Raw genomic sequence first — 26477 nt, 5'->3', positions numbered from 1 at the left:
GATTTGAACTCAGGACCTTTGGAAGAACAGTCAGTGTTCTTAACTGCTGAGGCATCTCTCCAGCCCCCTGAAGTTCTTGTCATAGGTCTTTCGAGTCCTTGGTTAAAGTTACACCAAAATATTTTATATTATTTGTAGCTATTGTAAAGGGTGTTCTTTGCCTAATTTCTTGGCATTTACCATTTGTATAAAGAAAGCTACTGATTTCTTTGAGTTAATTTTGCATCTAGCCACTTTGTTGAAGGTGTTTATCAGCTGTAGAACTTCTATGGTAGAATTTTAGGGTCATTTATGTATACTATCATATCATCTGACAATAGCAATAGTTTGACTTCTTCCTTTGCAATTTATGTCGTTGATCCTCTTTTGCTGTCTTTTTTTTTTTTTTTTTTTCTCTAGCTAGAACTTCAAGTACTATGTTCAATAGATAAGGAAAGATTGGAAAGATTGGGCAGTCTAGTCTTGTCCCTGATTTTAGTAAATTTGCTTTAACCTTCTTTTCATTTAATTTGATGTTGGCTATTGGCTTGCTATATATTACTTTTATTATATTTACATATGCACTTTGTATCCCTGATGTCTCTGAAACTTTTAACTTGAAGGGCTGTTGGATTTTTCTCAAAGGATTTTTCACGATCTGAGGAGATAATTATGTGATTTTTTTCTTTCATTTTATTTGTATGGTGAATCACATTTATAGATTTTCATATATTGAACCATCCCTGAATATCTAGGATGAAGCCTACTGGATCATGGTGGACAATATTTTTGATGTATTCCTGGGTTTGGTTTGCAAGTAAGAGAAATTGGTCTGAAATTCTTTCTTTTTTGAGTTTTTGTGTGGTTTGTGTATCAGGGTGACTGTACTCATAGAATGAGTTTATAATAATTTTCCTTCTGTTTCCATTTTGTGGAATAGTTTGATGACTATTAGTATTACCTCGTCTTTGAAAAACTGGTAGGATTTTACACTAAAACCATCTGGCCCTGGGCTTTTTTTTTTTTTTGGTTGGGAAACTTTTAATGTCTGTTCCTATTTCCTTACTGGCTACAAGACTGTTTAAATAGTTTACCTGATATTGATTTATATTTGGTGAGAAGTATCTATCTAGAAAATCAACATTTTGTTAAGATCTTCCAATTTTGTGGAGTACATGGTTTTGAAATAAGATCTAATAGTCCTTGGCATTTCTCTCCTGTCTGCTTCTATGTCTCCCTTCTCATTTCTTGTTTTATGTATTTGGATACTGTCTCTCTCTTTTAGTTAGTTAGGCCAATGGTTTGTCTATTTTGTTGATTTTTCTCAAAGAACCAGCTCTTGGTTTTGCTGATTCTTTGTATTATTTACTTCGTTTCAAATTGATTTATTTCAGCCCTGATTTTGATCATTTCCTGCCTTCTACTTCTCTTCAGTGTGTCTGCCCTTATTTTTTCCTAGAGCTTTCAGATGTACATTTAACTTGTTAGTATGAGAACTTTCTAATTTCTTTATGGAGGCACTTAGTGCTATGAACTTTACCATTAGCACTGTTTTCATTGTGTCCCATATATTTGGGCATGCCTACTTCATTTTCATTGAATTTTAGAAACTTTTAATTTCTTTCAACATTTCTTCCCTGACCCAAAGATCATCAAGAAAAGAGTTGTTCTATTTCCATGAGTTTGTAGGCACTCTAGTGCTTCTGATGTTGAACCCCAGTTTCAATTGATGATGGTCTGATAAGATACAAAGCATTACTTCAATTTTATTGTATCTGTTGAGGCTTGTTACTGATTATGCTGTAGCAAATATTTAATCCAGACCCAAGGTTTCTACCTCACTTTTGACCATTTAGTTCCCAAATAAATGAAGATACATGGCCTCTATATTTTCAATAAGCCTTAAACAACACAAGAGCTAAGTAGATACTATCTTCAATGTTGTTAGAATCTGCTTATGGATAAACCCAAGTTATTACTATATCCCATCTTGGCTGCTCTTGTCTCCAATTGGCCAGCAAACAGGCCCACATTTTCTTTACTCTTAACCCATGGCAGCTTCTGGTTCCTCCTCCTGCAGCACCTGTTATTTTGATATTGGTAGTATTAGTGTGTGTGTGTGTGTGTGTGTGTGTGTGTGTGTATGTGTATGTGTGTGTGCATGTGCGTGTGTGTGTGTGTGTTTCCTTTGTTTCTGTTGATATGGAATTACTCATTTCCTGTGTTTTCTTCGATGCAGTTATCTTCCTTGGGTTGGAATTTTCCTTCTAGTATTTTCTGTAGGGCTAGATTTGTGAACGGATATTGTTTAAATTTGGATTTGTCTTGTAATGTATTTTTTCAGCATCTACAGTTGAGACTTTTTGCTGGTTATATAGTAATCTTCTTTGGCATCTGTGATTTTTAGTTGGTTGCAAGGTATCTGCTCAGGCCATTTTCACTTTTAGAGTCTCTGTTTAGAAGTTGGGTGTCATTCTGATAGGTCTAATTTTGTATGTTACCTGGCCTTTTGCCCTTGCCACTTTTATTTATTTATTTTTTTGAGCTGTGTAACTCAAAACCATTTTTATTTCACTCACTGTGGAATACAGAGACAGTCCCTCTCCCCCCAGATATCATCAAACACATAAAATCAAGTACATGGAAACCAATAGAAGAGAACAAGCTGTAATAGTTTAAAAATCTTGTTTCATTCAAACCCTTATTCTTCAACAATCTTTCTTTTCTTTTCTTTTCTTTTCTTTTCTTTTCTTTTCTTTTCTTTTCTTTTCTTCTCTCTTTTTCTTTCTTCTCTTTGGTTTTTCCAGACAAGGTGTCTCTGTGTAGTCCTGCCTGTCCTGGAACTCACTCTGTAAACCAGGCTGGCCTTGAACTCAGAAATCTGCCTGCCTCTGCCTCTTAAGTGCACCACCACTACCAAGCTTCAACCATCTTTCTTTGGGCTGTTAAATTTTGTAACTGTTTCAGCCTCTTGTATTCCCATGCTGTCTGGAGGGGTCCACGTAGTAACTTGGTTTAGCTTTTCTGAAGCATTTTAACAATTATTTTAAGTGTGAATGATCCAGTAGCTTCACTCTTTAAGTATTTATTAGAGACACGATGAAACCCATAAATTACCCAGATGTGTTTTACACTGGCAAGAATGTTACATGTTTAACAGGGAGTTGGCTGGATAATTTTAAATACAACCACAACAAATTATTCTTTTGAGCTGGAGTCTCCTATAGCCTGAGTTGCCATAGAACTTCCTGAATTTGTTTCCAGAGTGCTAGGCTTACGGGCATGCATCACCATGCCTTATGTAGGAGAAAACCATTATAAATTTTCAAAAAACACAAGGAACATGGGTAGACAACATGCTTATCTTATGTAATTTTTGTGTCAGTGTAGCTAAAGCATCTTGTTCAGTGGGTTTAAGAAGACCTGCTTTGAGTGTCTTAGGACACTCAATGCAAAAATAACAAAATTTTACAGTATTATAATTTGAATAGATGCCAAATGTCCTCCTGTTCTTCTTCTCCAATCAGGAAGAGAAAATTATTTTCCAAATCACTTGAAGCTTGGACAAAAACAACCATTCTCCCCAACATTCTGTAACATCACAGGCAGACCTCTTTAACCCTTCAGAGAGGACATCCCAGCTCTCATGATCTTGTCAACCAAGAGAATGTTGATGGCGATCACAGTGCAGCTGCTTCTTCACACAGTAGGTATCTCATACACCCATTTCTGCAGCCACAGTCGGCTCACCTGTGCTCAGATCCACAAGCTTGACCGGATTCTGATTTTCAGCTTGAACTTTAATGTTTCATGAAGAAAACCACAGTTCTGTGCAAGAACCTTGGGAATGATGAGCCAGGCATCTGCAAATGCCTGGACTCTAAGCTGAGCCCTGCCCTTCACACTGAGCTTGTATTTAATCAGAGCTTCTGCCAGTGTCACTTATACTTCCGCTGCATGTGGGACACTACAGTCATCATCAATAGCATTTTGACAGCCCTCAAGCCATCTCTTATTGCATCCTTGATTTGAGTCAGTGTGTGCTTATTTGGTCCTTTAACCTGTAAAGTGACAGAATAGGGATTGTAACACTTCTCAATAAAGGTGAACTTCTCCTCACCCGGTGTCTACTCATAGACAAGCCCTGCATTTCCCAAATAGCCATCAGATCATCAAAGTAATTCAGACCTATGCCACCACAAGCAAATGTTGGCCTTTCCATGTTTCTCCTCTTGGCTCTGCGCAGAGCTATGATACCTTCTTTCGCAAGGGCATCTAAAAAAGGAGTCAATGCCCTTTTAATTAATAACGACAAATCCTTTATCTGAATCACCACAGACTTTCTTTTTTAGTTCTATGATTTTTTAACTCTATCTTCAATGAATTTTCTTTCAGCCTTTACTAGTTTTTCTCTCACTTCTGTTTTCTCATACTCCAAGGACATATTGCACGTGAGGATGTAGGCATTTTCTACTCTCTTCTGCATATCAGGATGCCGCGCCCCCATGATCCAAAACAAACTCTCTGATTAAGCTTGTATCAGTTTCAGATTTATACTTCATCTTCATGATCTCAACCATGAAGAGGTCAATGGGCTCATCTTTTTTCTTAATGGACAAAATTGAGTCCACCACAGCCTCTGTCAAGGCATCTGCAAGTTCAGCCTGAACTTTAGTCCACAGAGATGTCCTGGCCACATCCATGAGTGTTTCTCTGTCCATCTCTTTGCTTGCTTTGACTTGTTCCAAAAATTGGAGTGCCTTTTCTTTTGCAGCTTCAAAACCTTCAGTTATTATTCTTGGATGAAGATCTTCAGAAATGTAAAGTCTGCCTGTTTGAGCAGCTCCCCGATGATGAGGACATTGGATGTAATGCCAGTTATGTCATCCTGGGCTGTAGCCACTTTTGCTATCAAAGAGGCTGTTGGTTGTTGAATTTGCATTTCATGAAGCAGCACATTGCCATTTTTAGTGAGTTTGATGTCTCCAGCACCAGATACAAGCAGCTTCATTGTGTCCTTAGGCCCCAAGTTGGTCCTCAGAACATCCTGCAGGCCCTGAGCAGCACTGATGTTTACCACCAGTGCTGCCTGTGCCTGGGCCACATTGGCCTTAGGATTTAGGGTCTTCATCGCCCCCACTGCTGACCTAACTCAGGGAGAGGCCGAGAATAACATGCTCTATGTGGGTCTTCTCCCCCTTGCCACTTTTCATACACTCTTCATTCTGTACATTTTGAGATTTGATTATATGTAGTAGAAGGATTTTCTTTTCTGGTCCATACTAATTGGTGTTCTGTAATCTTCTTGTATGTTTATAGTCATCTTTTTCCTTTAGGTTAAGAAAGTTTTTTCTATGATTTTGTTGAAAATAGTTTCTTGTCCTTGGAGCTGAGCCTCTTTATCTTCTTCTGTTCCTATTATTTTTAGGATAGGTCTTTTCTTGGTATCCCCGATTTATAGGATGTTTTGTGATAGGAATTTTTTAGATTTAACTTTTTCTTTCACAAATCTATCAGTTTCTTCTATTGTATCATCTACACCCCAGAGAGATTCTTTCTTTCATCACTTGTAACTAAGTAATGTTTGCATCATATGTTGTTCCTGCTCTCTTCACTCAGTTATACATCTCAGGCTTATTCCCTCAGTTTGCTTGCTTGCTGTTTTTTTTTTTTTCTTCTATTTTCACTTTCTGGTCTTTTACAGTTTTATTTATTTCCTTCACCTACTTAGTTGTATTTTCCTGTATTTCTTTAAGGGTTTGCATTTCCTCTTTAATGGCCTCTATCATCCGTATAAGATTGGATTTAAAGTCGTTTTTTGTGCTCCGGTTGTATTAGGATATTCATGGCTGCTGTAGTGTGATAGCTGTGCTGTGAAGGTGTCATATTGCCCTTGCTTTTGTTGATTTTTTTTTTGGTGTGTGTGTGTGTGTGTGTGTGTGTGTGTGAGAGAGAGAGAGAGAGAGAGAGAGAGACAGAGACAGAGACAGAGACAGAGACAGAGACAGAGAGACAGAGAGAGAGCCTTTTGCCATCTGGATGCCTTGAATTCCTTTATGTTCCTAATATAGTAGGTATTGCAAGGGGGCCTAACCTTGATGATGCTGGTGTGGCGGGCCTTTAATGGGTATCTTTGGACTGTATGTATGGTTCTCCATCAGCAGGTCTGATGAAGGTGGGCTGAGAGGTAGCAGGAGAATGCAGCATCATCAGGGATAGCAAGGCTTCTCAGGGTAGCTGGGCGTGTACCAGAGGACTCAACGCATAGGGGAAATTGGTGCAGGAAAGGAATCTAACATGGACATTTCCAGAGCAGCAGGTCTGATAAAGGTGGGCTGAGAGGTGGCGGGACAACAGAGTTCCTGTGGAGAGAGCAGACTGCTCATGTCAGCTGCGTGTGCCCCAGAGGACTAATGGTCTCTCTTAAATCAAGCAATGGTTTCTTCACAATATTCTGAGAAGTAAATACAAGTCATTCACCTCTCTCTGTTCAGCTTTTTTGTCTGTTAAATAGGTAAATAACCCCTCTTCATTTAATAGTTTTCATCTCTTTAAATCAATATTAATTACCAGGAAAGCATAGATTGGTAGTAAAGGGAATAGCCACTAGAATTAAAAGAATATAAATAGTTAATTTTTAAAGTTTTCAATCTATTATTGTGTATGGCTCTAGATACTGAAGCAGTAAGTTCTGGGGTTTGAGTGGTAGTAATCAAAACGTGAGAGAGTACAAAACAATTAAGGACTTCCTTGTAGGTGAAACCGTGGCGGCTACCTCTCCAAAAATCGTCAGGATGCGGAGCTGCAAAGGCATTCTCTGCAGGAGGACCTAATTGAAGACTGCCTGATAGACCAAGGATTGCTGACGCAGACAATGCCAGCCAATTGGTAACTGCTGTTTAGAAGAGATACTTTCTTGGGGCCAATGGGGCATGAATAAAGGGTATTGGAGGAGGTTCAGCGTTTCTAACCTGCTCCCAGAGTCTTTGTCATTGATTCTGAGCCACCTTACCTCCAACCCCAAAGGACAGGTAGGGTCTGGCAGTGAACAGTCCAGAGCACATTCAGCACTTCATGAGCAATGCTTTTCTTCACCTATACAATTGTTAGTACTCATGTGCATATAACCTAGTGTATCTGAGGAAAATATACATATCCTTTTCAGTGTTCACCAATTCTTATAATTTGTGATGGATTTCAATACAAAATGTAGTAATATAGGAAATTCAGTGCACTGAAGGATTTGTTGGGCCCCTTACAACACGAGCACTTTCTCACATTTGATTCATGATTAATTTTTCATAATTGCAAAACCTGGGAAGAAATTCTCAATGTTCAGACTTCCCATGTGAAATTCCTCCATCCTACAGAAGTTTTCTCTGCAGAAAGAAGTTTAGTTGTTTCTATTATGTTATCTCTATTTCTTGGAGCTTATTATTTCTAGATAAATAAGTTTATTATTCCAAGTTTATATTCACACTCTCAGTCCATTACCCCACAATTTCAATATGCTGGTGAAAGAACATCCAATAAACTAATATGTGGAAAGTATAGTACTTGCTTTACCAAAGTCTGCATTTACAAAGTATAGCATATATGTATATATGTGTGTGTGTGTATATACACATATGTATATATATAGTCATATACAGCTCTTACAATTCATCATCTAATACATGTTTGCTGTAGTAACTACAGATATTCCCCTTCCTGTTGACATGGTTCATCTTCTAGAATCAACTAATTTAACTCAAATCATATTGACCTTACATGTTATCAAGCATGTTAATATATAAACAGTATTGTGCAAATTAAAAGGAATTACATGGCTTGCATAACTATTATCATCAATTAATATTTTTCTTATCTTGTGCAAAAGTTTACAGTCATAAAACCTAAAGCGTTAAAGAATAATTATGGAAGCTCTTCTATAGTTAGTTGTAATTATTTAAAGGATAGTTTTGTGGTAATGGAATATGAACATAACAATAGCATTTTCTTCTGGAATAGACAACAAATTTTTCTGAAGATAATATGAATAATGACTCCATCCAGAGAAAAGTATAGGAAGTTCTGACAACATTTCCTGTAGCATTCAGGCTTTACAAAACTCTGGGTACTTTGGTGAAGATGGGAAGCCTCCATGTCCACAACAATGACTAGGGTCTAAATCCATACTGCCTATATGAAACTAAGGGAGAGTAGAAACCAAAGCTAATATACACGTAAAGTTTTCCTTGTCTGATGTCGTGAGCAATCAGGCCCTCTGTCTATTGCAAGTCTCGTGTTTTCTATCACTTAAGACATTTTGACAAACTAAATTGCTAACTTGTAATTGTGTATACAGCTCTGACTCTTCCCAGATCTTGTGAGAATTTTTAGATACAAAAGGAAGAATCAATAAATGCCCCCAAATTTTTAAAATAACATAAACTGTCAAAATACTTACTAAAGCTATTTTTAAGGTAAAATGATAATAATTTGGGTATGTAGCTCACATGCACAGTGTTTACCTCTCATATCCAAGGCTATGTGTTCAATCCCAACATCACAAAAAAATGAAATGAAATAAAAAGTGATGTGTAAACAATATCTCCTCTTTCTCTCTCTGTCTATCTGTCTCCCTATCTCTCCCTATTCCTATCTATTGCCCTAACTCTATCTCCCTACCTATCCATCTCCCTATGTATCTTTACAGCATCTATTGATCCATCTATATCTCTGTTGCATCTTTTTTCTCCTCTTCCTTCTCTCTTTCATTCCTTCCTTATTGCTGTTTTCTACTTTGGCTGAATTTTGTTGTACAGTTCTAAAATTTGTCTCTATTAGCAGGCTCACTCTTCCAGGAACAGTATGTCCCTGAAAATCTCTGCTGGATATAAAACTTTCAAGCATAACTAATATGACAGTAAAATGAATTTCATTTAATAAAAAATATATTCTACAGCCTTCATGGGTCAAGGTTACAATGGGAGAAACTGCCCTTGTTTAGAGCCATTTGTCATCCATCTACAAAAAACCAAGTGAGGCTAGAAAGTCTATATGTACAATGCTTTTCTTTTTAGTAGTGTATTTTCTTTGGAAAACCAACTAGAAAACAAAGAAGAGATGACAATTTGTAGTTCACTTCAACTGGCTTAGTTTGTTATATAGGTGAATATAAAGGGGTTAAATAAATTAATATTTTTGAAAACTCATATAAAGGAGTGGGATTCCACCCATCAAAAGGAACTGGGCATCACAGGCAGACCTGACGCTACTTCTTACATGAGCAACTAGGCCATCATTGACTGTCTGCCTGGGCATACTACCCCTGTCTTGTGAATTTACTACATCACTCTGACTCACTGATAAATTCTTTACCTCTCTCCATCTCTTGACACAGCAAACAAGAATTGTGTTTCACTATAAATCCTCATTTCCAACATTTTCTATCAGGGGAACTGAAGCTGTATATATTTCACACCAAGCTGATTACTCCTTAAAACAAGCAGAGGGACAACAAACTATTAACATCACATTTTCACTGTTTCATTCATTCAACCCACTCCTTATTTAAGTGCACTTAAAGCCCCATTAAAGTTGCAGACACAGCACTAGGCTCAAAGATAGAAGGGATAACACAAACAAAGATTAAATGAATTTTATTCTGAAAAATTTTAAAGTAATGTTTTTAAGAGAAACATGTGAGAGTGGGAAGAAAGAAACGTATTAATTCCCAGAGTAGTTAATAGAGTTCTCAAGAAAATTTAACTTGCCAGTTGTTATATCTATTGAACATAATCATGGTATCAAATATAAAAATTTATAAGGATGCAATGTCTAAGAAAAAATGCCACACAATCCCAAATATTCATTGAGGGAGAGGATTTTTCCTTTTATTGAAAATATATTATTTTCTTCATAAATATATATTTTCTTCATAATATATAATATATATGTATATATACTCATATATATATGAGTGCTTCACTCCCCTACTCTTCCCAGTTCCTGCCCACAACCTCTCTTTGCCAGACCCACTCCCTGTTGTAGCTTGCCCTGGTGCTGTTTGTATTTTCATGTTAATTTTGTCTTTCTCAAGAGGGGCTGCACCTGATGAGGAGTAGATCACTCAGGAGATTTCATTGAACCTTCTCCCCATTCTAACTGGTAAAATAAAGGCTAGAGTCTATGATTGGGCAATGGAAGGTAAAAGTGAGACTGTAGGTCTTGGAGAGTAGGGGGAGGAAGGGAAAGGGGAAGGAAAGAGAGAGAGAAAAAATCAAAGCAGGAAGTGGTGGAAGCCAATGTGGAACAGAACCACGTGGCAGGAAAACCTGCAAAGGGACTCATAGCTGGAGAATAAGTGAGGACAGTGATAGATCTGGCCAGTCTAGGCATACACCTTGTAAATTTAATCACTGAGTTGTGTCTTTTTATATGGAATTATTGATGTTGAAAATTATTGTAACAACTCCCCTTCAGACTCCCATTAGAAAAGAATAGGTTTCTAAAGATAATAACCAAACATGAAACAAAATGTAATAAGATAAAGTAAAAACTATCATATATAAGTTGTACACAATAACCCAAGAGAAAAAAAGAGTCCCAAGAGCACTCGCAAGAATAAGAGACCCACTTGTTCTCACAGTCAGGAGTCCCATAAAATCACTAAGCTGAAAGTTATAAAATAGAGAGAGAGGACCTGGTACAGACCAATGTAGGCACTGCACTTGCTGACTGAGTCTCTGTGAGCTCATATGAGCCTTGCTTTGTTGATTTAGAGGGCCATGTTATCCTGGTATCCTCTATCAGGTGGGGGCACCTGACTCCTTACAGTCTTCCTGCCTTCTCTTCAGTGGAAGTTCTGGAGCTCTGAGGGCAAGGATTTGAAGGAGACCTCCCATTTAGATTCTCTCTCCACATAATGCCTTGCTGTGCGTCTGCATATTTTCCCATATGCTGCCAGAGACAACCTCTCTGATAATGACTATGTAAAGCATTGATCTAGAAGTATATCATATCATTAGGAGTAATTATATCACTCCATTTATTTATTTATTTGTTTGTTTGTTTGTTTGTTTATGATTTCCAGACCAGTAGTACTTGGTAATGCCTTACGACTCTGGGCTTTCTACTCTCTGGTTCTTGGTTATCCAAGCAATACTGGCTGTAGGTTCCTACTCCTGGAATGGGCCTTAAGTCAAATCAGACATTAGTTAGCTACCCAACACATTCTGTGTCACCATTGCCCTAGAATATTTTGCAGGCAAGATAGTTTATAAGTCAAAGTTCTTGTGGCTGAGTTGGTGTCCATGTTTCTCTTCCAGGAGCCTGCAGAATTCCTTATCACCCCAAAGAAACTGTGTGAAGGCCCCATGTAGGCAACTTCTCCATGTTCAATGAGTTGCATGGGCATTATCCTTGGCAAGAGAATTCTGATTTCATTTTGAAGAGCCAATCACTGTCTTAGCAACAGACTGGGTTGTTGGGAATTTCCACTGGAATTTCCCAGTCAATAGACCAATTTAATGTAGCCTAGACCTGCTATTGGAAGTCTTGCCTGGTGACAAGAGATGGCAAGTTGAATGAGACTCACTATCCCCCTTTGTAAATGTTATTTTTGTTTCCTTAGATGGCGTTATGAGATGATAGCCATACCCAAGCTATTAGAATACATGGCTTGGGCTGAATTCTCTTTTCTACTCTCCCTAGTCATAGGCCTGGAGACTTCTTGATTTCGTACAATCTAGTCTTCTCAGCTGATTGATTTAATCTGGCTTATTTTATCTTCTGACTGAATTTCTCTGCCTGTCATCATACTAACTTTGACAATATATTCTAATCTCTGACTCTCCATTTTCTAGCTATTTTTATATTCATTTATGTCTAGCATGTTCTCTCTCCAACCTGTCTCCATAAGACTAGCCTAGTAAAACTGCCTCTATCTATCTATCTATCTATCTATCTATCTATCTATCTATCATCTATCTATCTATCTATCTATCTATCTATCTATCTATCTATCTATCTATCCAGCCATCTGTCTGTCTGTCTATCTATCTGTCTATCTCTTTTACTCTCCTCATGTAAGTTGGGCATGTCCTCTGAGTCATTCTGTCAAATCATTCTCTGATTCATCACTTTGTCTACCCCTCAATTTGATGTCATTTTCAAACATGGCTGCTTTCTTCTACAAAATGACCTACTTTTATTATTCGGAATTAAAGATGTATACTAAGGGTGTGTATCTATTCCAGCCAGATTATACTGCAATCTAGAGTATGTCTGCATTCTAGCCACATCATATAGAATATTTTTGGATGTGATATCCCTTACCAGAGCATCATAGGGCTAGATTAAAATTCATCTATCCCTCATTACTAGGCATCTTCATTAGGACTACCTTCATGCATTCAAGAAAGTTTCCACTGCAATAGGTTTCCACACCACCCTCTAAGACCTCCTTTATTTCATCCATATCTCCCCTCTTTTCTTTCTCTCAATCTCCCCCTCACCCTTGATCTCCTTCCCCCAGTTCCCAGTTTCCCTAGTCTGCCTGTAATATCTATTCTATTTCACTCTTCCAGGGAGATCAATTCATTGCCCAGACCCCTTTTATTTATCTAACCTCTCTGAGTTTATGGGTTGTAGTAGCTCATTTATTATTTACTTAAAAGCTAATATTGACTTATAAGTGAATACATGGCAAATTTTCTTTCTGGGTCTAAATTACTTAACTCAATTTTTTCTTTTTTCTAATTCCATCCATTTGCCTATAAGTTTCATGATGTCTTTTTTATTGGATATTTTCTCTATTTACATTTCAAATGTTTTCCCCTTTCCATGTCTCCCATTTAGAAGCCCCCAATCCCATTCCCCTTCCCTCCCTCTATGAGGGTGCTCCCCCACCCACCTACCCACTCCCATCTTCACGCCTTGGCATTCCCCTATACTGTGTCATCGAAGACTCTCACACCCAAGGGCCTGTCCTCACACTGACGTCAACAAGGCCATCCTCTACCACATGTGTGGCCAGAGCCATGGGTCCCTCCATGTATACTCTTTGGTTTGTGGTCCAGTCCCAGGGAGTTCCCAGGGTCTGGCCGATTGACACTGTTGCTCCCTCCGTGGGGCTGCAAACCCCCTCAGCTCCTTCAGTCCCTTCTCCATCTCCTCCATCACGGACCCCCTTCTCCACCATTGTATAAATTTTATATCCACTCTTCTGTTGAGGAACATGCATATTCCTTTTAGTTTCTGACTCTTACGGATAAAAGCACAATAATCATATTTAAGCACGTATCCTTGTGGTAGGATAAGGCATCTTTTGGGTATACCCCCCAAGAGTGGTATAGCTGAATTGTGATTGATTTCCATTGTGGCTTTACAAGTTTGGACTCCAACCAGGAATAGAGAAGTGTTCCTCTTGCTCAACATCCTTACCAGCATCAACTGTCAACTGGACTATTGAGCTTAACCAATCTGACAGCTGTAAAGTAGAACTTCAAATAATTTTCATTTGCATTTCTCTAGTGACTAAGGATATTGAACATCTCTTTAAGTGTTTCTATGCATCTGAGTTTCCTCTGTTGAGAAGTCTCTGTTTAGATATGTTCCACATTTTAATTAGATTATTTATGTTCTGGTATCTAGTTTATTGAGTTATTTATTTATTTATTTATTTTTGATATTAGTCTTCTCTCAGTTACAGACGTAGAAAATATCATTTCCCATTCTGTTGGCAGTTGTTTTATCTGATCAATGGTGTCGTTTGCCTTATAGGAACTATTCAGTTTCAAGAGGCTCTATTTATTGTTGATCCTAGTGTCTGAGCTGTAGTGTTCTGATCAGCAAATCATTTCCTCTGTTAATGCTTTTAAAGCTACTGCTCACTTTATTTCTATCATGTTCAGTATGTCTAGTTTGATGTTTAGATCTTTGATCTACTTGGACATGAGTTTTGTGCAAGGTAATAAGTATGAATTTATTTGCATTCTTCTACATATAGCTATCAGATTTTAACAGCACCATTTCTTGAGGACTCTGTCCATTTCCTGTGTGTATTTCTGGCTTCTTTATAAAAAATTAAGGTGTCCATATGTGTGTAGATTTATGACTATGTTTTCAATTCAATTCCCTTCATCAACATGTCTTACTATGCAAATACATTTGATTTTTATTACTATACTTCTATAGTACAACTTGAAATACAAGAATTGTGAGATCTCCAGCAGTTCTTCTATTATTCAGGATTGTTTTAGATATCCTGGGATTATATGTTTTTCCATATGACATTGTGAAAAATTGCATTGGCATTTTGGAGGAGAAGCTTAAATATTCTTACATGAAGAGTTAAATTATTCATTTGAAATTGATGGGGAGTTCATAATGTTTTCTGAAAGAAGATGATAACTATGCACTAAAAGATAATTACTATGGCAGTACATTAAGTGTTGGGAAGAGCCAAATATAAATATGAAAATTTTTAAAGTGTAAGCAGTAGCAAAGAAGTCATATTTGAAATGTATTGTAAAATAGTTACTATTGAACCTTCTTTGGAATATAAAAGCAAAGAATCAAAAAATTCTCTAGAGAATATGATGTTCTAAACTAAGAATAAACCAAAAGTCAGAGCATGTTGGAAAAATAGAGAAAACAAAATCTTTATATTTTTATTTTGTGACAAGTACTTGTTAAATATCTAATACAAAAAAGAAAAATATGGCAGACAATGATAGCTATATGGATACAGGGTTGAAGAAAAATGATGCAATATTGAACTGTCAGTCATAAAGGATTGGACATGCTGGTTTGGGAAACATCAGCTACTCACAACAATACTTGACTTGGGATGTATTTCTGTAAAATGAAGACTTATAATGAAAGAAATGAAAACAGTAGGATAAATTAAATATAAATATGAGGTGTTGTGAATAAAAAATGCCACATAAGTATTCTAAAGGAAAAAAATAGCCTCTAAGAAATGACAATGACAAAGTAATAAAAGCCAATGTTGTTGTCAATTAACAGGTTAATCATAGCATAAATGAAGCACAATTCAGTACAGTGATAGGGAAAGAAGCTTTTATGGAATACCCACTGACAAAGTGTCCATCAATGCATTAATTCATTAATCACATAAATTAATTAGTTCTTTCATGAGATGGGTCCCCTAATTATAACTTGAAAAGTTCCCATCTGGGGTAGAGTAATGGCTCAGCAGCTAAGTACACTGGCTGCTCTTCTTGAGGACACAGATTCAATTTCCAGCACTAATAGGGCAATTCACAACTATCTCTAACTCTTGTTCCAGGGCATCTGATACCTTCACTCAGGCAGAATTCTGATGTACATAAGATAAAAATAAATAATTGTTTCTCAAAAATCACTACCTGGTTCAAACTCTTATTTCATGAGTGCTCATATTTCAACATAAGTTTAAAAGGTGATGAAAGAAACTGAAATCACAAGAGATGCTAACTCCGAGTTATCCTTCAGTAAGAAAAAATGTTAATGGAAAAGAATGAATACTTCATAATGGTACTCCAAAATCAGAATCCATTATCACTATACACTATGAATTACTGCCTTTTATAAATATTATAAAACTTATTTGTATAAGCTTTATTCCAAATGTGTCAGAAACTATCTTGGAAAGGATGAGGCAAGCAGATGAGCTTTCTGGAGATGGCCCACCATTTTGCATGGCTGTCATGGGTAAGCTCTCTGAGAATGCAATGTCCTTAAAGAGAATTCATTCCAGGACTGCTTTTTTTTGTGGCTGTAATGTCTTTCCTGAAACTATTACATAGCCTAATAATTTCTGGACATTAGTCCATCCTGTTTGCCAGATTTCCTGCAGAATTAAATATGAATATATACTTTCATAGAGTATGTAGACAAAATGATGATTTAATAGTTCTCGATAATAATTTTATATAATTCCTAACTTGATACAAGTAATTTCAAGCCCTCTATGGAATAAAAACTACAAATAGGTTCTCTGTAAGCCTTCAAGGGCTAATTCCATGAGGAAAAGAAAGCAAGTTTGTAACAAATTTACAATCAAAGAAAACAATGAGGCCACTCCCTTGATCATCTTGCTCATGGAAGTCATAAAATGGGAACGAACAACTTATTATAGATGCAAGGAGAGAAAATAAAATATTGACTACTTTATCTACACAAAACTTCTAAATAATAAGACACAAGGTTTTGTCTCTTGGCAAAAGCCTGCTAACTTGTGACATAAAAATTATTGGTTTAAACTTGCTATGAACTTAAGTTGCTAGAAACAGATAATGAATGTTTAGTGAAATACTAGTCTTAAAGGGAAGAAATGTAAACAATTTTGTTGTAATTCCTTAACTTTTATCAATCTATGACACAAGTTATTGCTTTAAGCTTACTATGATTTTATTAGAATATAAAAGTATTTAGAAATTATTTTAATCATTTAACCTGTTTTAACTATTCTCCCTGATAGTTGTGTGAGGTAATTTTTGAGAGAAACTATAAATACTGAGAACAGTATTATAAATAAATAAATAAATAAACAAATAAATAAATAAAAACCAAAAAAATGAATAAAACTTTATAAGTAAATAAAGTTTGTTAGAGTTTCATTTCTGTACTTCATCTGAAGTGTTTTTCATATGCACCTGACTCTTTTTACTTTTCATTTCTCTCTGGCTCAAAAAGATGTAACAAACTCAGAGCCTTTTGCCTGACCAAAAAATGATTCATGAGTCAAAGAGAAGACAGCCCAAACAACTAACTTCTATTTTTGATCCTGTCCTGCTACCAGCAAGAGTTAGTGGCCAGGAATCAGCAGCTTTTAGGCACAGAAGAGCAAGAGAGAGTTAAATTGCCAGAAGCCATCAGCTTCTAGACCTCAGAACAGTAAGAGAGAATTACAAGGCTAGAACTGTGACCCACCTCGGTACCTGACCCAGCCTGGACCCAGCACAAATGAATATTAAATACTTGAAACTTGGTGAGTGTACTGGCTGGTTTTGTGTGCCAACTTGACACAGGCTGGAGTTATCACAGAGAAGGGAGTTTCACTTGGGGGAGTGCCTCCATGAGACCCAGCTGTGGAGCATTTCTCAATTAGTGATCAAGGGGGTAGAGCCCCTTGTGGGTGGTGCTGGAAGTCTTGGGTTCTATAAGAGAGCAGGCTGAGCAAGCCAGGAAAAGCAAGCCAGTAAGGAACATCTCTCCATGGCCTCTGCATCAGCTCTTGCTTTCTGACTTGCTTCAGTTCCAGTCCTGACTTCCTCTGGTGATCAACAGCCATGTGGAAGTATAAGCTGAATAAACTTCCTCCCCAAATTGCTTCTTGGTCATGGTGTTTATGCAGGAATAGAAACCCTGACTAAGACAGTGAGTCTGAGACTAGTGTATGTGACACACTGCAAGACTTACTCCTTGTGCCATCCTGTTTACTCTTTTATCTAGTAAAAGAGTACTTTGTGCACTACTTACTGTAGTAATAGCCAGACTTCTTGTTCTGCACCAAGCACATTCATAGTGACATATTGGGCTCATTTTCATTCTTACAAAACCCTATGAAATATCAATATATCCAATTTGTAACAGAAACCTGGTCTTTTGAAAATGTTTAATCTTACCAGTGCCCCACAACAGCAGATGTCAAAGGTTCCAAGCACTCGAAGAGATCTGAAATTTAATTTTTTTAAGTGAACTTGTATCTCTTGTCCTTTTCCTTTTTTTTTTTGTTCCTTTTTTTTTTAATTTTTTATTGGATATTTTCTTTATTTACATTTCAAATGTTATCCCCTTTCTCGGTTCCCCCCAAAACCTCCTATCCCAACTACCCTCCCTAGCTTCTATGAGGGTGTTCCCCCACCCGCCTACCCACCCACCCACTCCTGCCTCCCCACATTCGAATTCCCCTACACTGAGGCATCGAGCCTTCACAGGACCAAGGGCCTCTCCTCCCATTTATGCCCTACAAGGCCATTCTCCATAGCATATGTAGCAGGAGCCATGGGTCCCTCCATGTGTACTCTTTGGTTGATTTAGTCCCTGGGAGCTCTGGGGTTTCTGGTTGTTTGATATTATTGTTCTTCCTATTGGGTTCCAAACCCCTTCATCTCCTTCAGTCCTTTCTCTAACTCCTCTATTGAGGACACCATTAAGTACTGACCCTGTCAGTCCAATGTTTGGCTGTGAGCATCTGCCTCTGTATTTGTCAGGGTCTGGCAGAGCCTCCCAGGAGACAGCTATATCAGGCTCCTTTCAGCATGGCATCCACAATAGTATCTGGGTTTGGTGACTGTGTGGTATGTATCCCCAGGTGAGGCAAACTTTAGATGGCCTTTCCTTCAGGTCAAGATGTAGAACCCTCTCAGTACCTCCAGCACCATGTCTGTCTGGACGCTGCCTTGTTTCCTGCCATGAAGATAATGAACTAAATATCTGAAAATGTAAGCCAGCCCCAGTTAAATGTGGTCTGTTATAAAAGTTGACTTGGTCATGGTGTCTCTTCATAACAATGGAAACCCTAGCAAAGACAGAAGGAAAATATTTATTTGGCTTATACTTCTCTATCACTATTCATCATTGAAGAAAGTTAGAACAGGAAATCAAGCAGGGCTGAAACCTGGAGGCAAGAGATGATGTAGAAGCCATGGAGGGTTGCTGCTTACTGGCTTGCTCATGATGACTTTGTTATATAACCTAGGGCCATGAGTATTTTTTTTTCCTTTTTAAGAAGGACCAAAGTACCTACTCTTTGGTCTTTCTTCATCATGAGCTCCATGTGGTCTGTGAATTGTATCTTGGGTATTTGTGATCCATTACATAAACAAACTCAAAGAAAAAAACACGTGGCCATTTCATTAGATGCTGAAAAAGCATTTGACAAAATTCAGCATCCCTTCATGTTAAAAGTCTTGGAAAGACCAGGAATTCAAGACCCATACCTAAACATAATAAAAGCAATATACCACAAACCAGTAGCCAACATCAAACTAAATACAGAGAAACTTGAAGCAATCCCACTAAAATCAGGGACTAGACAAGGCTGCCCACTCTCTCCTTATGTATTCAATATAGTACTTGAAGTTCTATCTAGAGCAATTAGACAACAAAAAGGAGGTCAACAGGATACAAATTGGAAAAGAATTCAAAATATCACTCTTTGCAGATGATATGATAGTGTACTTAAGTGACCCCAGAAATTCCACCAGAGAACTCCTAAACCTGATAAACAACTTCAGAAAAGTAGCTAGATATAAAATTAACTCAAGCAAATCTTTGGCCTTGTTCTTCACAAAGGATAAACAGGCTGAAAAAGAAATTAGGTAAACAACACCCTTCACAATAGACACAAATAATATAAAATACCTTGGTGTGACTCTGACCAAGCAAATAAAAGGTCTGTATGACAAGAACTTCAAGTCTCTGAAGAAAGAAATCGAAGATGATCTCAGAAGATGGAAAGGTCTCCAATGCTCATGGATTGGCAGAATTAATATAGTAAAAATGCCCATCTTGCGAAAAGCAATCTACAGATGCAATGCAATCCCTATCAAAATTTCAAATGCTTCAAACTCAATTTCTTATCATATTTCATTTCATTTCCTAAGTAGCATCAATGCAATGCTTGCCTGCATTTCTCCAATGCACCTGGGGTTGACAGTATGAAGAATTTTACAAAGTGGGCAGGAATGCCAATTATTAGTATTTGGAACAGTGAATAATGTTAAAAAATAAATCTCCTGAAGGGCCATTCAAGATTAACTTTGGAATTTGCTTTCCCATGAAGACATAGACATATTTTTGAAATTCTAGTTCATCAATATCTTGAGTATATATACTAATACATCTCCTTCTGCTTCCTGACTAAAGATGCAATGTGACCAGCTGCCTCATCTTCAAATTGTGGACAAAACAACTCTTTCCTTCCTTAGGTTGCTTTAGTCATGTGCTTTATCACAGAAGCAGAATAAAAAGTAATATAATAAGATTGATCCATGTAAAAATATACTGTCTTTAAGGGTAAATATAAGTCAATTTATTCCCTTAGCTCTACTGTCAACAATGTCCAGTTAAATCTCTCATAAATGATAGGGAATGGTCTTTCTTCCCATTAGGAGGTACTTGTACTTTTTCATAAGTATCACCCATGTCCTAAGTTGCTTCACTATATTCTGTCCACATCTTTACAAGTGGTCCCTTCAGTAAACTTTGCTCTAAAACTGAATTTGAATTATGTGCACCTATTTTCAACCTAGACTTTGACTGCCTGATAGACCAATACTCAAGAGGTATGTTTCACTGAAAAAGAGAAGTAAAAGAAATAACTGTCCACAGGAAGTAAAAATGGACTTGTAGCAGATTGAAAGATCACTTTTTATGAAGCTATAAATTAAGACTAAAGTGATAACAGCTGTTAAATCCTCAATAAGGCTTCACGAGTAGTTGTACTATGTGTAAATCAGAAACAATATTCTGCATCATGTTTATTCTGGCCCTGGAATGTTCTCTATACCCTGTCCTGCTTTCAAAAATGGGAGGCACGTAGAAATGGTGCTATCACAGTAGTGCAGTGAATGGCTTAATGCAGGATTATGTACATACACCAATCCATAATCTCCTAAGAATACTTAATAGAAATCACATGCCACTTGCTACACCACAGAAGTCCCTTAAGAATCCACACAGGAGTTATCTTTAGAAAGGTTGTGACCAGACGGTGAAGGCTTACCATGCACAATCTAAAGAGGAACAAGTTGGAATGTGTAAGATATGCAGTTTAGTGCAGCAAAATATATGGGAACAAGGGGACCACTCTAGTAAATCACCAAGAAGCAGAGGAAATGCTGTAACAACGATGATCAAGTCCAAGGATATTCACTGTCCCCCAGAGTGCCAATTTTATGTTTTTCTTTGCAAATTCAGCAGTTCATACTTTGACATGTTTGTAATTATATCTTTACTGCACAATCTCTATGTTTTCCATTGAGTCAGATGTTTTCTCTATTCAAACATACAGCCATCTTTTACCTCCTTCCTCTCATGACTCAGTGCAATGCAGCAGGTGAGCAAGAAAATATTTACTCCCTACCCTCTGCACTCCATTCTCAAGGTGAGAGCTGAGTACTCATTAATTTGCTGTTTTCACCTTAATTAAAATGAATTCTGCCTAGAGAAATTTTAAGGAATATTCATTTATACAACATATGTGTAATGTTTTAACATTACTTGAATGGGTTATGATTTTATCATGTGAGGGAGAAAATCAAGGGTCATTTTATTCTACACAAATAAAACTAAAAGATCACAAATTGTACTGACAACCAATCAGGGACTAAACCTCTCTAAAAATACTATAAAGCACTTTAATGGCTCAAGCATCTTTTAAAATAATAAAACAAATCATCATCAAGAAAAATAAAAACACTTTCAGATTGGTTGGTGTTAGAAAGCTAGAGTGTACTATCTTAGGTTGCTTAGAGAACCACCATATTTTTTAATGGCATTATAATTATGGTCATGTTGGGAAATATGCTAATTATATTTATCTGTACCATACCTTAATTTTCAATTAAGATGATTCCAGTAGTAGCACATCTCTAAAAATATATTATTGCTATTCTATAAAGCTCCTAATTTTATCGTATCTGTAATATGTAAGGTCGATTCAGCTTAGTGAGTTGACTACAGACATTAAGACAAAAAAAAGGCAGAAAAACAAAAACAAAAAACTCTCAAAGCCCATACTTGACCCTCTGATTTTCATCATCATCTTCTCCTTTATGAAATGAAAGTCTTCCTGATCTACATTTCTGAACAGTAATCCATCCGGAAACAAGTTTGGCCCAGTTAAAGAAAAAGAACATTCTGAATTTTCTGAAGGCTAAAAGAAAAAATGATTTAACTGTGGAATATAAAACACAAAATGTTATAATTTCATCTTTCCCTTTCATTCATTTTCAAAATTTAAAAGAACTTATTTTGACCTAAGCCAAAAATCTGTTCTTAGGAATAGAACACTAGCACTGAACTTTCAACATATAAGGAGATAACAAAATAAAAACTTGGAATATGAGGCCCAAATGAACACTGTCCACTGTTTTAAAAGTTCAATTGGTCTCTTAGCTACTGATTTCACCAACCTTAAATACTTTCTACAGAGATAGATGCCCTTCCAAGAGTCATCTACTACTAGCTACTCTTGCAATTATGACTCCTCTGTGTAAAATTAATTCTTAAACTGCATCTTCCCTTCTAATTCTTTCTATCAAATGTGTGAGTAGGTAGTTTTATCTGTCCATTGACCACCAGAGTATGACTGTATACTGTGATCTCTGAGTCTCAGGGGATCCCAGGTATATCAACAGTATAAGAGACTTTGTTCAAGCCAACACAGAAAAGTAGCCAAATTACTAAAAAGTCAGGTAAGAAGAGCTATTTTTAGTATACAAAAAAAAAACATGATTATTTTATTTACATTGGATATTTATTATAAATTTTATTAAATCTATGCTTTGAAATTTTCACATATGTATACAATCCATTCCAGTTGCCCTCACTCTCCAACCCTCAAACACTTTTCTGTCTCTCTTCCACCCTTGTCAATAGACTTCTATTCCATACAATTTCCCTTTTTATAATCGTGTCTTTTTGTTTCATTTTCTGCAATAATGAATTTAACTGGGATCTGTGGGACTGTTGTTTTTGAACTATCCACTGACTCCTAATGGGGTCATCCACACACATTCAACTGAAGACTATACCAACGTGGCTCATCCAGGGATCAACAACCTTGAGATCTACTAGAAGTCAGTCCTTCAGGAAGAATTGGCTTACTCCAACCCATGACTGATTAATGACAGTGGAGGCATCTGTAGCTTTTAAGAACTCAGGATTGCAATAGTTGTGACATGCCCAAAATACTTAAAGCAATTCCACTAAAGTCACTACTATACAGGGCTGTATGTTCTCTCCATTCTTATTCAATATAGTGTTCCATGTCTTAGAACAATATGATAAAATAAGAAAAGAAAGGAGATTTAAAAAGAAAAAGAAGTTAAAGAATCCCTACTCACACATAAAAAACAAAGGAGATTTAAACAGAAAAAGAAAGTAAAGAATCCCTACTCACACATGAAATATGTCATATGCAAAGTAACTTTAGAAGTAGACTAGAAAACTCCTTGAACTTCTTAATACTTTCAACAAAGTAGAATACAAAATTATCGCAAAATAATTTGGACCATAGTTAGTCTCTGCAACTCCAAGCCAGCCTAATATAGCTATCTCCTGAGAGGCTCTGACCGTACCTGAATAATACAGATGTAGAGGCTCACAGCCATCCATTGAACTGAGTACAGGGTCCCCAATGAAGGAATTAGAGAAAGGACCAATGGAGCTGAAGAGTTTGCAGCCCCTTAGAACGAACAACAATATGAACTAACTAGTACCCTCAGAGCTCCCAGGGACTCAACCACCAACCAAGGACCATACATGGAGGGATGTGTATAGTAGAGGATTGCAAAGTCAATCATCAATGGGAGGAGAGGCCCTTGGCCCTGTGAAGATTCTGTGCCCTAGTGTAGGGGAATGCCAGGGCCAATAAGTAGGAGAGGGTAGGGTGGCAAGCATGGGGAAGGTGGAGACAACAGAGGTTTATTCTTGTTGGTTTTGTTTGTTTGTTTGTTGGAGGGGAAACTGGGAAAGGAGAAATCATATGACATATAAATAAAGAAAATATCTAATAAAAAAAATAATTTGGACCATAACTGCTCAAGGAAGTAAACAAACACAGGAATAGGAAAAGAATCTTAAAATTCATCTGGATATGTAAGACTCCAACTTAAAAAAAGATATTTTTTATTGGTTATTTTATTTATTTACATTTCAAATGATGCCCCACTTCCAAGTTTCCCCTCTGCAAACATTCCATCCTGTACCCCTCCCCTTTGCCTCTATGAGGGTTCTCCTCTACCCACCCACCTCCATTTCTGCCTCACCACTATAGAGTCCCCTTATGCTGAGATATCAAGCTTCCACAGGACCAAAGGCATCTCTTCCCATTGATGCCAGATATCCTCTGGTACAAACGTACCTGGATTCATGGGTCCCTCCTTTTGTAATCTTTGGTTGGTGCTTTAGTCCCTGGGAGTTCTAGGTAGTCAGGTTAGTTGATATTCTTGTTCTTCCTATAGGGTTGCAATCCCCTTCAGCTCCTTCAGTCCTTCCCCTAACTCTTCCATTGGCGTCCCAAGGCTCAGTCTGATGGTTGGTGGTGAGTATCTGCATCTATATTGGTCAGGTACTGGCAGAGCCTCTAAGGGCAAAGCCATACCAGGCTCCTGTCAGCAAGCACATCTTGGCATCAGCAAGTGTCCGAATTTTGTGTCTGTAGACGGGATGGATCCCTAGGTGAGACAGTCTCTGGATGGCCTTTCCTTCAGCCAATGCTCCATTTTTTGTCTCTGCATTTCCTTTAGATAGGAAAAATTCTGGGTTAAAATTTTTGAGATGGGTGGGTGGTCCCATTCCAAAGAACAAAATATTGGTGGCATTGCCATACATAATCTCAAGTTATAATTTAGAGCAGTTGTTCTCATCCTGTGGATTGCAAACCTTTTGGGGAAAAAAAAATATCCTCAAAAATATTTAGGGTACTATCCATAACAATAGCAAAATTACAATTATGAAGTAGCAATGAAAAAAATTTAATGGCTGGAGGTTACAACATGGGGAGGTTCATTAAAATGTTGCAGTATAAAGAACGGTAAGAACCCTGCTTTAGATTCATAATTAATAATTAATAATAATATTGGAGTGGTACTACCACAAGAAAACAAATTATAGAACAGAAAAAAATCTGACTTAAATACATACAATTATAACAACTTGAATTTAAAAGGACACCCAAAATGTACATTGGATAAAAGTCAGCATCCGCAAAAATGGTGTTAGGAAAACTGGATGGCTACCTATAGAAGAAAGAAGTTAAACCTTGATCACTTACCTTGTGCAAAAATCAGCTGCAAATGGATCAAAGACATCAAGTAAAAGCCCAAACTCTAAATGTAGGCACCTGCTCAGACGATCGAATCCAAGACGAGAATCCAACCACAAGAGCTCAGACTTGGCTATATAAGGGGCACTCTCAAGGCAGTCAGACCCCGCTTTCCACGCCACTCTACCAAAGCAAGAACAGGCAAGAGCAGCGGCGACTACGCAGAAGAAGAGCAGCAGCGACTCCACAGAAGAGCAGCTGCGACTAGCAAGAGCTGCCACCGCTGCCTCCTCTGACATTCGCCACAGAAGCGGGAAGAGCTGCAGCACTTGGCGGTGCCTGGGAGGTGGGAAGAGATGTAACAACTAAAAGAGCCATAACACTTAGGAACCTAAAAGAGCTGTTAATACTTGAGTGTGGAGAGCGGTAGAGCGGGAGAGGCATTCTACTTGACAAGATGGCGCCTACATCCGCTGTCGACTCCTGGTAAACAACTGTTTGCGCATGTGCGTAGAGTGAAAAGGCTCCAAGTCATGGCCCATCCCGGGGCGTCACATGGGGTAATGAGCAAACAGCCAATCATGGGCGGACATGCCACACTGTGGTGTATATAAGCAGTGCTGATTATTGGCTCGTGGTCTTCCTCTTCATGATGCAATAAATGCTTGCTGCAGAAGGATCCTAGTGTCTGTGTGTCTTCTTGCTGGCGAGACAACTGCTTGGGCTACAACTGGTGCCGAAACCCGGGACGCCGGGGGAGCCTTACAACCACTGGTGCCGAGGAGACCCTCCACTCACAGAGAGGATTCAGAACTGCAGAACAAGGTAAGCTCTGAGAGGCATGCTGTTTGCTTTTAATTTCTCCGACCCTTCCTCAAGGTTAGAGAGCGCGGCCGAAGCTGCAGTAATTGTGCTAGTGGCGCTTGTTACGATGTCCATTTGGCACTTGATACATTCTTGCCTAGAGGATGAGAAATGCTGCACCTCTGTAGCACCGGGACAGGGGGCACTTGAGGAGTTACAAGATAGCATGTCACAAACAGAGCTTAATGAGAGAGTGAGGGCTAGCCAGGATAAAAGGGAGAGAAAAAAGGGTATACTCAAGAACACAGACCCTTCTGCTCGACCTGCGGAAGCGAGAGATAAGGGAAAGGACACCTTGGGAGAGAAAACTAGAGAAAGGGATGGAGCTTTGAGACGGAAGCCCCTTTAACCAGTTAAGAAATTGGAGGTCCTCAAGCTTGATAGCTCTGAGGAATTGAGCCCCTCTGAGGAGAAGGACTTGGAGGGAGAAGCAGCTCGATATGAGGAAGAGAGGTATCATCTGGATGAGCATTTGCCGCAACTCCAGAATCGAAAGCGAAAGGGAGCGAGAGATCAGAGCCGCAGAATGCTTTATGCTGTCCTGCCTGCTCTTCTGGGTGCACCCCTGCTGTGCACCAATGGACGCTGTTCGGATTCCTTTTTGTCTGGAGGAGACAAGAGTAAACTCTTGCGTGCCTTTCCAGTG

The 26477-nt window shown here is 37.9% G+C and overlaps 1 pseudogene; it reads right to left on the bottom strand.

The window, feature by feature from the left end:
• Nucleotides 1–3594: 3594 nt before the first annotated feature.
• Nucleotides 3595–26477, bottom strand: part of LOC116081085 — a 29534-nt pseudogene continuing 6651 nt past the window's right edge.

Source organism: Mastomys coucha, unplaced genomic scaffold (genome assembly GCF_008632895.1).
Source record: "Mastomys coucha isolate ucsf_1 unplaced genomic scaffold, UCSF_Mcou_1 pScaffold6, whole genome shotgun sequence".
Taxonomy (NCBI): domain Eukaryota; kingdom Metazoa; phylum Chordata; class Mammalia; order Rodentia; family Muridae; genus Mastomys; species Mastomys coucha.
This window is presented reverse-complemented; position numbering and strand designations above follow the sequence as displayed.